At 41.5% G+C, this 13043-nt stretch overlaps 1 protein-coding gene across 3 annotated transcripts in view; it reads left to right on the top strand.

Moving 5' to 3' along the window:
- Nucleotides 1-13043, top strand: part of NAALADL2 (N-acetylated alpha-linked acidic dipeptidase like 2) — a 503786-nt gene that overhangs the window by 206815 nt on the left and 283928 nt on the right. The gene's annotated exons all lie outside the window — the stretch shown is intronic.

The following is a 13043-nucleotide window of genomic DNA, read 5'->3' as shown; positions in this document are numbered from 1 at the left end:
TTACACATGAAATGTAATGCAATTGTAATGATTTTGTTTGTGTTATTATAATAAACCTAGTTGTTTCAGGCTGTATCTTGGTAGTATAAATATTCTGTGGTAAAGCAATATTTTATGAGTTACTGAGTTTTACATTTTTGTGCCATTTGCCTGACATTTAGTCTCAAAACAGCAGTACTTTTAAGTGCCATTGAAGATCATTTATTTTTAATAATGTCCCTGTTCATAAATAAATTACAAAAGCTATGAGATGTACTTAAAAATAGTTCACTGTGTTTCCAAATGCCCTTAATACATACAGAAATTATAGGTGTGCGTGTGTATCTAAAATACAGGGAATTCCGTGCGTTCGCTGTTGGAAAAAAAACACTCAAATTTTTAGTCTTGAATTTCTGTTAATGTACAAACTGTTTTCTAATTTCGTTTTGTGATTCATCTTAATTATAAATTTAGTCACTCTAAATTTTTCATGAGCTTGGGTGACTTTTCACTAGAGACTGATTTGCCTCTCTCTCCTCGCTGTAAATCATGAAAAACTTTGCACTATGGAGCTCAGTGGAAAACATTTCCCTGTAAAAATCAGTAGAGATGAAGCAACCACTTCTGCTTTTTTAAATTGCATGGCCTGATCCTCTTCCTCTTGGAAGCTCATGGGCATCTTTTGGTTTTGATTTTTTTTTTTTTCCCCCTGATCTGGAAATTAGGTCATGTATAAATAAAGCTGATTAAGTTGTTTTGTGGCAAAAATATTCCCACTAAAAAACTACATTTCATCAAAATGCACATTTTTAGTGAGGAAATGTTTATTTCTAAGAGGAGTAATTAACATGTAAAATAAAGCAGAGGATTTCAGTTTCGAATGATGTTTCTGGGGAAACTGGAAAAATCAGTTTTCCGTTTTTGAAGTTGAAGATAATATGCATAGAGTTGGGGATCTGCGTCCCCATTACTATGCTTTTTGTTCATCTAGTGATATTTTAAAAGGGAAAGAAAGGCAGGGACATGTTAATAGTCACTCTAGCAATCTGCACAATTTCCCAGAGGCCTACAGAGAGAGGAGCAGCACCTGAACAATGACTGGTTATAAATTTGTTTGTTTTATGAAGGCTTTTCTTCTTCCTTCAAGGAGACACCTTAGTACTGTGGTAGAAAAGAAGGCAGCTGATGGGACTATAATTCATATTCCAATGAAAAATAGTTGCACAAGGTGAAAAAAAATGAAAGGAGTCCTTGTCAGAGGCAGCTGTGGATAATATTTTTGTGATTATCGTGAAATGGTGTTCTTTGGAAATGAGCTTATCAATTCTCTTCATTTTGTGGGTTGCTTTTTGAGAACATTGGTTTCTTAATGGTTCCTAGCTCTGTACAAGCAGCCATTTGAGAACTGGTGATTGAGAATAGAATTAGGTTGGGAATAAAGTCAATAAAAAGCTTTACAGATTCAACCACTTCGAAATTTCCTTGAAACTCTCGAGTGTTTTTGAAACAAAGTTGTCTCGAATAGCGAGCGTTTCCAACTTGTTTCTGTCACTGGGAAAATGCAGCAAAGCCGCGCAAGCTAGGAAGCAATTAAATGTATTACTGCCAGCTGAAGGAAAGCCTAAATCCTGATTGTTTTCCTTCTCCTTCCAGCTGAAGGGTCCATTTAATAGGACCTCTTAGAAAGGAAAAGTTTGCTTTGTCAAGTCTAGATCCTGCTGCTTTGTTAGACCTTTCAAGAAATGGACGTGTTCTCCATCTCCAGACCTGCTTCTGCGATGAGTCCTGGTGGGAACGCTTCTCTTTTCCTCTTGCTCCAACTCAGCTGGAGGTATTGAAGGGGTTTTGGCGATGTGGGGTAGCAATAGCAAGGCGTTGTACAAGATGTACGTGTGGCTCAATCTGAATCGACACAACGTTTATTTGTTTGTTTATTCTGTACTTTCTTCCATACGGATGCCACGGAGAAGGATATTTTGTACGCATTTTGGTGACAGGCAAATTGAGTCAAAGACTGCAACAAATGTGAGCCATGTAAATGAAATGCTTCATTTATCAGTGATTCAGGAGATCTGCATCATTCATGTGCTTCAAGGGTTACAAGTCAAGCAGTTTTTAGCAAGCTGCTAATCCGCTATGCTTGCTATATAGCTGTAGTTGCTTGCGATCCCAGGAGTTCCAGCAAATGCTCATACAATCTGATTAACATGGTTCACATACAAAGGGCGCTGGCCTGGGGACTACTGCGTCTCATTAATGGAAATGAATTTTTCATGCCATGGCTGCTATGCCTGTGTGTTAAGCCTTTCATTTCTTTTTCCATTTCCGTCTTTTTTTCTGTGGGTATTTTCGGTTTGTTTGTTGGTTTGAGTTTTTTCTTTAGGCAGAAATGTCTGTATGGATTTTAACAATTGGTTATGTTACAGGTTTGAGGTTTTTTGGTTTTGCATACTGGTATTATTTTTACTAAGAAACAGATGTATCATCAGCAGGAAAAAAAAAAAAAAGGAGAGAGATGGCATACGTTTGTGTTCCTGTTGAACCCTTTAGCTCTGACTGAATGCTTGATGAGCTCGGTTTAAGGACGAGGCGACTGCATCCGTTCTTGGCAGCGGTGCCGCTGAGTGGGAGATTGGAGCAGGTGATCCCACAGGTCCTTGACAGCCAGCGTTTCTGTGCTCCTGTGAATTGTCACCTTTTCAAGTGTAACTTTTCATAATTAAGAGAATTAGTGTAATTGACATATCGCTCCATCTTTTTAAGAAATGTAATATATTCTGTGGTGACATGAATCCTCTTCTGTTTTATAGCTGAAAGCAGGGACGAGAGGGCTTAGTCTTCTCCCATAGCTGTCGCTTAGAGTATTTTTGGATTAGTGTTGCTTTTTAAAGGAAATTGGAGAGAGGAAGTGATAGTACATATTAGCTGGTATGCAAAGTGTGCTCAGTGACTGGTCATCCACAGCTGCTGTTCCATGGCATTTGCTACTTAAGGGGTTTGGTGTCAGCAGATTGTCATTTTCTGATTAATATTACTGTGTTGAAAAGTTCCCAGACACCACTAGCTGTCTCGTACAAGAACGTGTACCTGAACATGGGTATCCAGCATCTTGCAAGATCATCAACGTGTGTTTAGCTGATGGTATAAAGCTGAATTAGCACAAGCTATCAGTCCTTCTGTTCATGCACAATTCCTGCTTTAGATGGGAAGTGCTGAAATACCTCTAAGCATCAGTTATATAGTTTATAGCCTACTTTAACTTAGTATACTAAACTACATGTTTCTTGAATGTGTCTTTTTTGTTCTTCTCATAATGCAGACTTTGCTTATCTTCAGTTGCTAATGTCTCTAAATCAAAAAGGACTACAGCGTAAACAATTTAAGCTCTAACAGCTGTGCACAAACCCTCGCCTAGTCTAAAAGAACAAGAAGGTTTATTAAAAGTTTTTCCTTTAAAGCAGCTGATCTGTTTATTTTAGATTGTGAAGTATGTATCGTGCTCCTCTCCTAAGGCTGCTCTGTTCGTGGTCAAGAATTATGATGTTTACTTCTTAAGAAATTATTGCCATAACTTCATTATATAGGCTAACAGTATTAATAAGAACTGCTGAGAGTTCAGCCTAATAGCAATCTATGATAAATTCGATGTATATGAAAGTTTGTCAACTTGTAGGTGTCAAAAATGACGATAACAGACTGAGATTGAGAATTGAGGTAGTCTTTAGGATAATGGACTTCTAGTTTATTTAATGTAATACCCTCGTCTTCATAAATCTCAGCAAGGCAGAGAGACGTCTGTAAGTGATGATAGGGAGCCCATCAAAGAGGGGCTGAAGCTAAAACCGTAGGCTGAGCAGCTCTGCCTCTTCTCCTAATGCTGTGGTTACAGGTGGGTAGGACTTGGCTGAACGCAGCATCAAATCTAGCTGCTTTTTGGGACTTAATTCCGGAGGGGCTGACATCAAAGTGTACAGTACTCCTGGAAAGCCACTGAAACCACATGTATTACTGATATATAGAGCTTTACGTGTAGATTTATTTCATCACAGGTCTTAAGCGTGTTTGCAGAGAGAGTGATACTCAACTAAAGGAACAAATCAGCTTTTAATTTAAGATGCTTCCACACTGAATTCAATGCTGGCTGATGTGGAAAGGCTGCGTCAAGAGTGGCGGAACTGCCTAACAGATAGGTATGCAGACGGAGGAGCGGAAAACAGGGATGTGTCTCCTGATTTTTATCCCCAGAAACCCGCTGAGGATTCCTCTGTTGACCTGAACTAACACACCTTGGATTTTCTTTTAAAGAGAAATCATAAACTCATTTCAGCATGTAGACGTTGGCGAATTCAGGATGCTGAATGTCACACCATGTTGACTATGTGTGAAATAACATGTTGTGATAAATTCACAGGAATTGTACACCATGCAAAATTACACCTCCGGGCAGACTCAAATGACCAAACGCCGACATTTCTCAAACTTGACAGCTTATTTTCAGTGGAGATTTAGAGAAAAAAAGGTCAAAGGACACCAAACATATTACTACTCCACTCTTTGCCGATAGCTATAGCAGCACTAAATCTTCTAATGTTACATCTTATGGCAAATTAAGGTTGCCTCGTTTACGTCCTAGAAACAGGAGTAATGGCTTGAAGGCTTCATGACCACAGTATGCGGAAACAACCTTGAGTTGTGTATATCATACGCGGGGTTGCTGCAGCTTAACGGCTTTAGCAAATGTCCCCTTGCCTCGCCAGGAGCGGAATCGGGACCTGATAACGCGTGAATAGCTCGATTGCCTTCTGACAGGAATCTGGAGCATCGGTGGGCCTCGGCGTGTGCATACGGGTATATAAATGTGCTTTTATAAACATGTTCCCATCTTGGGTTGCAGTAGCGGTTGCCATGGCAACATCACTCTGTGTACTTGAGCTTTAACATTCGCGAGTTCACCCAGAAAATAAATTTGGCGTGATTATGAAGTAAACTTGCATGTTTTCTGAATTCTTTGGATACAGATAGTTGAAAAAAGCAGAAAATTATGTTACTGCCTTACTCTGTTTTCTGCTATAAACCATGCACAGAATCATTAAAGCTGTCATCTATCAAAATATAGTAAAATTCCAATAAAGCTAAATTGTAAATGTTGCCATCTTCAGCTCCATAATGTATTATTTTTAGGACTCCATGTCATTGTTGAAATTGATAAAACTCTATAAAACCCCACTGAGCAAGAAATGAAAAAAAATTTTTTCTAGAAAATGTACCCTGAAATAAGGATTTTTTTCTTTTTTTTTTTTTAAGTACTGACCTATTTTTCTACAGCGAGTTAGAAGACCACAGGACGGTGACAAACAGAAACATGTTATTTGTTGTGTACCAGTATTTTAAATGTATCATTTAAAATGTGGTTTTGTCAAAAAAAAATACTTTTGACATGAGATATTAGGTCTTCATATGTCCTGTGTATCTCAGATTTCCATGTGAAATCTTAATAATAAGAAGATTTGTCTTCTATAACCAGATAAATTTGTGGCATTTATCCTAAGGTCTGAAAACCAGCTTAGATCATCTGATTTACGCACCGGTCGCAAGTGGTGTTCCCGGGGGCTCAGCGCTTGGGCTGGTTCTATTTAATATCTTTATCAACGACCTGGACGAGGGGAATCGAGTGGACCCTCAGTAAGTTTACAGACGACACCAGGTTGGGCAGGAGCGTTCATCCGCTGGAGCGTAGGAAGGCTGTACAGAGGGATCTGGGCAGGCTGGATTGACGGGCCAAGGCCAATGGTATGAGGTTCAACAGGGCCAAGTGACGGGTCCTGCACTTGGGTGACACCAACCCCACGCAGAGATACAGGCTTGGGGCAGAGCGGCTGGAGAGCTGCCTGGCAGAAAAGGACGTGGGGGTCTTGGTCATCTGCTGTCTGAATACAAGCCAGCAGTGTGCCCAGGTGGCCCAGAGGGCCAGCAGCATCCTGGCCTGTGTCAGGAACAGTGTGGTGAGCCGGACTAGGGAAGTGATAGTCCCCCTGTACTGGACACTGGTGAGGCCCCACCTCAAGGGCTGTGTCCAGTTTTGGGCCCCTCACCACAAAAAAGACATGGAGGTGCCGGAGCGTGTCCAGAGACGGGCGACGGAGCTGGTGAGGGGTCTGGAGCACAAGTCCTGTGAGGAGCAGCTGAGGGAGCTGGGGGTGTTCAGCCTGGAGAAGAGGAGGCTGAGGGGAGACCTTCTCGCTCTCTACAGCTCCCTGAAAGGAGGGGGTAGCCAGGGGGGGTGGGTCTCTTCTCCCAAGGAACAGGCGATGGGACAAGAGGAAACGGCCTCAAGTTGCGCCAGGGGAGGTTTAGGATGGATATTAGGAAAAATTTTTACACTGAAAGTATTATTAAGCATTGGACCAGGCTGCCCAGGGAAGTGGTGGAATCACCATTCCTAGAAGTATTTAAGAGACGGGTAGACGTGGTGCTGAGGGACAGGGTTAGTGGTGGTTTTGTCAGAGTTAGGTTGATGGTTGGACTCAGTGATCTTACAGGTTTTTTCCAACCTAGACAATTCTATGATCCTATCTTGTGAATCACCAGGAGTAGCAGGGGGTTTGCAGATGAAGTCCATTCTGTTCTCCTCTCTCCTCCAGGCCACTGTCAGTTGTGGCCAGCCCTAGCTCTGTTGTGGGAACAGAAATTGTGTACAGATCAGTCACACATGCAGGTTTTATACAGGAAGCTTTTGTCTTTATTCTTTTTAAAACCAGATTTGCAATATTTTATTTTTTTTTTGTCTCATGTGTAGTGATTTGTGTACTTGAGATCATTCTGCTTGGAGATGGCATGTCCTAAACTGTCCAAGTTGCTTAAGAGCTGGTTTCCTTTTAGAAGAGACTTGAGTGCAACTTGTTGTCTGCAATCTATATTTTTACTGAAAGGTGGTCTTAGGTCCTGAGCGTGTCCCATGCTTGCCGGTCTACTGCCTGCTGCGTCCCCTTGTCAGGGGGCAGATCCCTTCAGGGGACAGAGTGAAATTGCAGGGCTCACTCGTGTCCGTAATCTTACCTTTGAACTAGCCTAAGGCGAGGTAATCTTGGATCCTAACGGCTTGTTGTAGCTCGTCCATAAAAGTGACTCTTCTGGGGTTTGGTTTTGTTTTTTTTTTTTTTCTAAAAAGACATGGATTGAAATCACATAATAATTTGTAATGTTGGTTTGCACATTTGAAGTATAGGAGACTCCCATTAGAGTGTAGTAGCTTTCAAACGTGCAGTTCTCAAATTTTCAAAGTTAAAATTACTTTGCTTTCTTACAATAATTTAAACGTTCCTGACTGTAATTACCGAGCAAAAAGATACTGAAAAAAAATCCAAGCGAAATGTGCCCAAACCAAGGACTGGCAACGTAAAAATTTCCAAAGCAGAAATGAGTCATATAAAATTAACTTTCTTAAGAACTGCTAGGGCCTGTTATTGCAGCTATCGCTGTCAGCATTTTCAAGTTAAACACCGTTTACAATAATTTTATTTCACATAAAATTCAACTATGAGCTTAAATGCAAATGCCCCAATAATAGTTTTTGTCTTGGTAAAGCTTTGTGTTTTATTTCTTTCAGAGGCAATTATAATGTCTGGGGAAATGTAATGCAAAAATATATTATTGATGAAAACTTGAATTTGTAAAAAAAGTAGGCAAAGTGAATACTAGGTTAGCATACCGGCTGTTGGTTATGAGGATAAACGAGAAAAGGGAAAAATTAAGATGTTCAACGGACAGTTTGGAGTGGGTTGATTGCTCTGCGAGAAGGGGGGGTTGCTGCTAACCCCCCCAGGTGCCACTGGGCCTGAGGGGCCGGGGACTTCGATGGGGGACTTCACCCAGGATGCACTGGCGGCTGCAGTTCAAACCAGACCGTGCCTGAAACACACGGCTAAAATGTCTTCTTTTGCAGGAAACTTACTCCTCCTCCTTGTAAGTGCATCCCTTTGGAATGTGTTTTGTTTGTTGTAAGTGTGTAATGTGTCCAAAACAGGGATAAGAACCGCAGCACTGAGGGACGCTGGGTGTCAGCTGGGCTTTCCCCACCCCATCAGCTCTCGTGGCTCCTTGGGAAGCCAAGGAGGAGATGCTGGAGCTGGGTGGCAGCTCCAGCTGCAGGGACGGGAGGAGCGGGGGGCTTTGGGCAGGGCTGGGGAGGACAGGGCTGCTGTGGAGGAGCAGGGCCCGGCGGGACGGGGATGGCCGGGAGCTCAGGCAGAGGTGTGGGGAGGAGGTTGGGGCAGGAGAGGGCTGGCGGTGGGGCTGCGGCCTAGCGCAAGTGAGCAAAGGCGTAGGGCGTCATTTCTTCCCCTTGCACCTTGTTTAAGAGCAGTGGGTAGACGCACATACACGACACATCCCTCCTGGTGCTCAGAGTCCTGTTTCTCCATCCGCTTTTTTGCTTTTAGAAACACTGCAATCGTGTCCAGTGCCCTCCCCCAGGAGAACAGCGGGGCCTGAGTGTGGAGCCCAAAGGAAGGATGAGTGATTAATTCGTGGACTAAGGAACTGGTGTGTGTATGCTGGGGGGGGGCTTCTCCCTCCTTGTTTGAGACAGTTGTTCTGATGTTTGCAAATGAGTGTGGTAAGGAGTGAGCAGCTAGAAAACTGATCTGGAGGGAAAAGATCTGAGGGAAAACAGAAGCAAAGCAAAGGCAGCAATGCAGCAAGTACCACAAGAAATGCACAGGCTTCCTAACAGAGCCATTTATACTGATCTGATTACACTGCAGTTTTAATAAACCTCCTAGGTAGGCTATGTACGTATCACAGATGCTGTTAGCTACTAGAAGTTCAGTAAATATTTCTGAGTTCTGTGTCAGGCAAATAGGTACTTGCAAACTAAACATGTCTGAGGATGGAAAAGATCTGTGTTAGCAATACATGCCCAGCATATTAGAGACCAGCTGAGTCTGCCTCATCTCTATGTGATAGCTGTCTGCTGGGTGACAAGGAGCTGCCTAACAATTCTTCTTTCCCTCGGCCCCAGGACTTAGAGGTTCTGAAAAGGCAGTAGGCAAATACATCTGTGTGTCCCCCTGTGCGCCTGGATGGCCCAGGATATTCTAGCTCCAGCGGCTGACGCATTTGATCACTGCTTTGACAGGCAAGTTAACTCTTCCTTCCAACTGGCCATCGCTGTTTGCAAGTCTTATCAATCAAGGTGGATTATAGACCCTGTTCTTGTCAGGTAGTCAACCTTTGTGTTAATGGTATCCTGGTCCACACGGCCATTCCTGATATAATAAAATAGAGACCTTATTGCAGCCTTCCAGTACCTAAAGGGGCTACAGGAAATCTGGGGAGGGACTCTTTTCAGGGAGAGTAGTGATAGGACCAGGTGTAACAATTTTAAACTGGAAGAGGGGAGATTGGATTAGTTATTAGGAAGAAATTCTTTGCTGTGAGGGCGGTGAGCCCCTGGCCCAGGTTGCCCAGAGAAGCTGTGGCTGCCCCATCCCTGGAGGGGTTCAAGGCCAGGTTGGACGGGGCTTGGAGCAACCTGGGCTGGTGGGAGGTGTCCCTGCCCAGGGCAGGGGGTGGCACTGGATGTGAATGTGAACAACTGTTTTGTTCGTATGGTTTCATACAGTGGTTGTACAGAGTGACAAGGAACTTAGTTGTCCTACTATAGCTGCACTGGTTGCCCGGCCCATATCCCAAACGTGAGGGAAGGGAGAAATCATTACTGCAGAAAATAAAGGAAGCGATGATGGAAATATCAGATTATTTTTTAATTACAGTGTAGTGTAATGTTGCTGTTGACAAGGGCATCATAATCTCTTCTGCAAACAACTTTTGTCGGGGATTTATAACTCCAAAGAAATTTGTCTAGGCGTGAAACTTGGCATCATCTTATTTAACAAAGTACTAAACTGTTGTCATATACACTTTAAAGGCTTGTATGTGTGGTGGGTGTTGATTTCTGCAATAAGTGCAGCTATTTGCCCTTCAAAGAGGTGACATTACATCTGCTTTGGGGGTTTGCCTAGGGGCAAAAAGATTACAAGGACTTAAAGGAAACACTCTCTGTATAGAGGGTACCAGAAGAAAATCAAAGTGAAAGAACCTTTAAAATGAGATTAGCCAACAAGCCTGGATTTCTGGTTTTGTGACTACACAAAGAAGCCGCAATGCCTTTAGTACAGTTCCTGGGTAGAGCGTGGTGCCTTTTCAGTAATGAAGACTAAATGGCCCAAGAAGGCATTTGCTATGGGCAGCATGTGAATGCTTGCCACTCTTCCTGCTGTGAATGAGCCTGCTAATTGTCTCTGCTATTTAGGAACTGGATTAAATAACTACAGCACTGGCCACAAAGAATTTACTGTAATATATTCGTATTGGTCTTTCCTTGTTAGTTTCCTAAAATGTTTGTATAAGCTGTTGGGGAGGTATTAGAGAGTGGCACAGATACAGATGTAACACCTTTCATGTGGTCTGTTTTATATAGTTTTCAGAGGCTTCATCGATAAGGGATTGAATCAGGAAGGCTATCACAAAAAGCGTTTCTGGTTGTTTCCTAACAAGGTGTACCTATCGGGATGTAAATGCGTTATTTTTAAGATCAAAGAATAGGTAGATAGTTTTGAAATGGGCTCGTTAAAGCAATAATGATCTGATAAAGCTGACTTTCCTGATTTCTGGTGTACAGTTAATTGAAAGGACATTTAGCGTTAATTTGCTACCTCTCTACAAATGTTCTCTCCACAAGTATAGAAATGCGCATCAACTTTATTGGTCTTATGCTTGGTTCTGTCCAGTATTCCAGAGTTTATGATCCCCTTTGCTGTCCCTACAGGATGGGTTTAAAGCTCACTCGGTGCGCATTCAGACTTCTGGCACTTCGCAGTTGCTCTTTTATCTTTATAATAAAACATGTATTTAACAACAATTAAATGTTGAAGCAGCTTGCTGGCAGATGGAATGGATTTTCTATCTCCTGAAGTTTTCAAAAGTGTCTTTCAAAAATATGTTCATTTTATGGTCTGTGTTATAGAGAAGACTGAACTAGAGTATCATAGTGATTTTTTCTTGACTTCATGGTTTATCCGTAGTTCTATTTTCTATTTTTTTTGTTATTTTCTATGTGGTGTTTTCTTTATCTTTCTGATTCCTACCTAAAATACATTTAATACATAATCTTTAAGTCACTTCTACTTCCTTAACCATCCAAATACTAAATATAGAACTGGTGATATAGATTATGTGGCACAAATGATTTGTGCCTTGAGAATCAGGAGATGCCCTTCTAAAATCGGTGACGGCATAGTTAAATACACTGCGGGCCCTAATCTCAGATACTTAAATAAGTCGTGCTGTGTCCTTACACTCAAATAACGAATTTAGCAATAGTAGTAGAAAAAGCGAAGCCGTTAAATGGGGTTACTCTTGCATTTTTTCCCTTCTTTAACTAAAGCACGTGTGTTGCTAAGAGGATCCCATACACCAAAGATGGGTCTCGAATATAAAACTGAATTGAATATTGATTTTTATTTTAGTTCATTCAGTTGTTTGTTTTTTTTTCCTGGAGTAAGGTAACTGGTTTTGGTGCTTTGTATGAAAATTGAATTGCAGAGATACTAAGCTGTGGAGTGTGGTTACTTCTCATCTGCATTAACAACCATTTAAAGAAATTTCATGAGATTTTTTATTATATGCTTATGTGTAGATTTAAATGACCTTTATTAATACACTCCATTGAACAATAACATACACTTTTAAAATGTCATAAATGCAGAGAAAGCTTAATTACTGTGAATATGCAGTGGTCACCATTTATAAGCGCAGCAAGATTAACATTTGCCATGCAGCTGCATCTGAAAAACTGCCTTAATGCCTTTTCTATGTGTAATATTTGTAGTAATCAGTTAAGGATTTATTTATTTAGCTAAAGCTGTTTGTATGACTAGTAATTCTTGAGTCAAAATTATGTATTTATGGAATACAGTAATGATTTATTTTGTCCTTAAAGGACAAAACACTCGCCTTTAAATTAATTTCTATTAAAAAGCAGTATGAAATGGACTTGGAAAGGTGAGGTTATTGGGCAATTGTTATTATCTACTTGTGACCTCCATCACTGATGTTTTGCAAATTAATCCCTCCACCCACAGAACAGGAGGAGACAGGGTGAAAAGGGCAGATAAATAGTTTGAAAATTGTTTAGCTCAACTTTCCAAAGAGTATTAATAAATCACTTGATGTCCAGTTGGTGCTTGGTAAGAAGCTTAGTGCACCGGGGATCGGTTCTGGGGCCGATACTACTAAACATCTTCCTTAACAACCTGGTTGAGGAGGCAGTGAGCTCCCTTGAGAAATCTCATGGTGATGCCCAGCTGTGGGGGGTGGGGGAAGAGGTTGACCTGCTGGATTGTAGAGCTACACTCCAGAGGGACCTTCACAAACCTGAGGGCAGCTTTTCTCACTAATTGGAGGTGCTTTAGTTTAGCTCACTCTAAACTCCGTTGCTTCTACTCCATATGGAAAAATCTGGCCTATGGGCAGAGCATTGATTTGCAAAGTATATGCAATAGCTACACTCGAAACGCGTACCTCAAGTTACGGGCTCTCTTGACTGTTCCTAGACTGCCTGACAGTTATGGGCAAGGGATATTTATACGGCTGTACAAGGAAATAGGACCTGAAAAATGGTATCATATAGAGGAAGACAGTCTGTCAGTGGACAATAGGCTGTTTCATTATATCAGTGCTTTCTAACGTTTTGCTCTCTCTGAAGAGAGCTTCAAAAAGCTAAATTCTACTTTGCCATTAGAGTAGGTTCATCTATTATGTGCCCTCAATAATGTTATCTGGAAGTAAGTCTGAGAGAAAGAAAACGCCTTAAGATGTAAAACTGGAGGGATAATGTAGTGTTGTAGGTGTCAGTCTGATATCCATCACTGCGAGAGGTTTCATAGCTTCATCTTCATTTTATTCTAATTGATGAGCGAGTCTGATGTTTGAAAAGCCCTAAATTACAGATGCTTATGTGATGGAGTAGCTATTGTCAAGGTATGGAGGGAAATGGCACCCTA

Source organism: Larus michahellis, chromosome 6 (assembly GCF_964199755.1).
Source record: "Larus michahellis chromosome 6, bLarMic1.1, whole genome shotgun sequence".
In the NCBI taxonomy this organism is placed as follows: Eukaryota; Metazoa; Chordata; class Aves; order Charadriiformes; family Laridae; genus Larus; species Larus michahellis.
The sequence above is the reverse complement of the archived record's forward strand: the minus strand, read 5'-3'. Positions and strand labels throughout refer to the sequence as shown.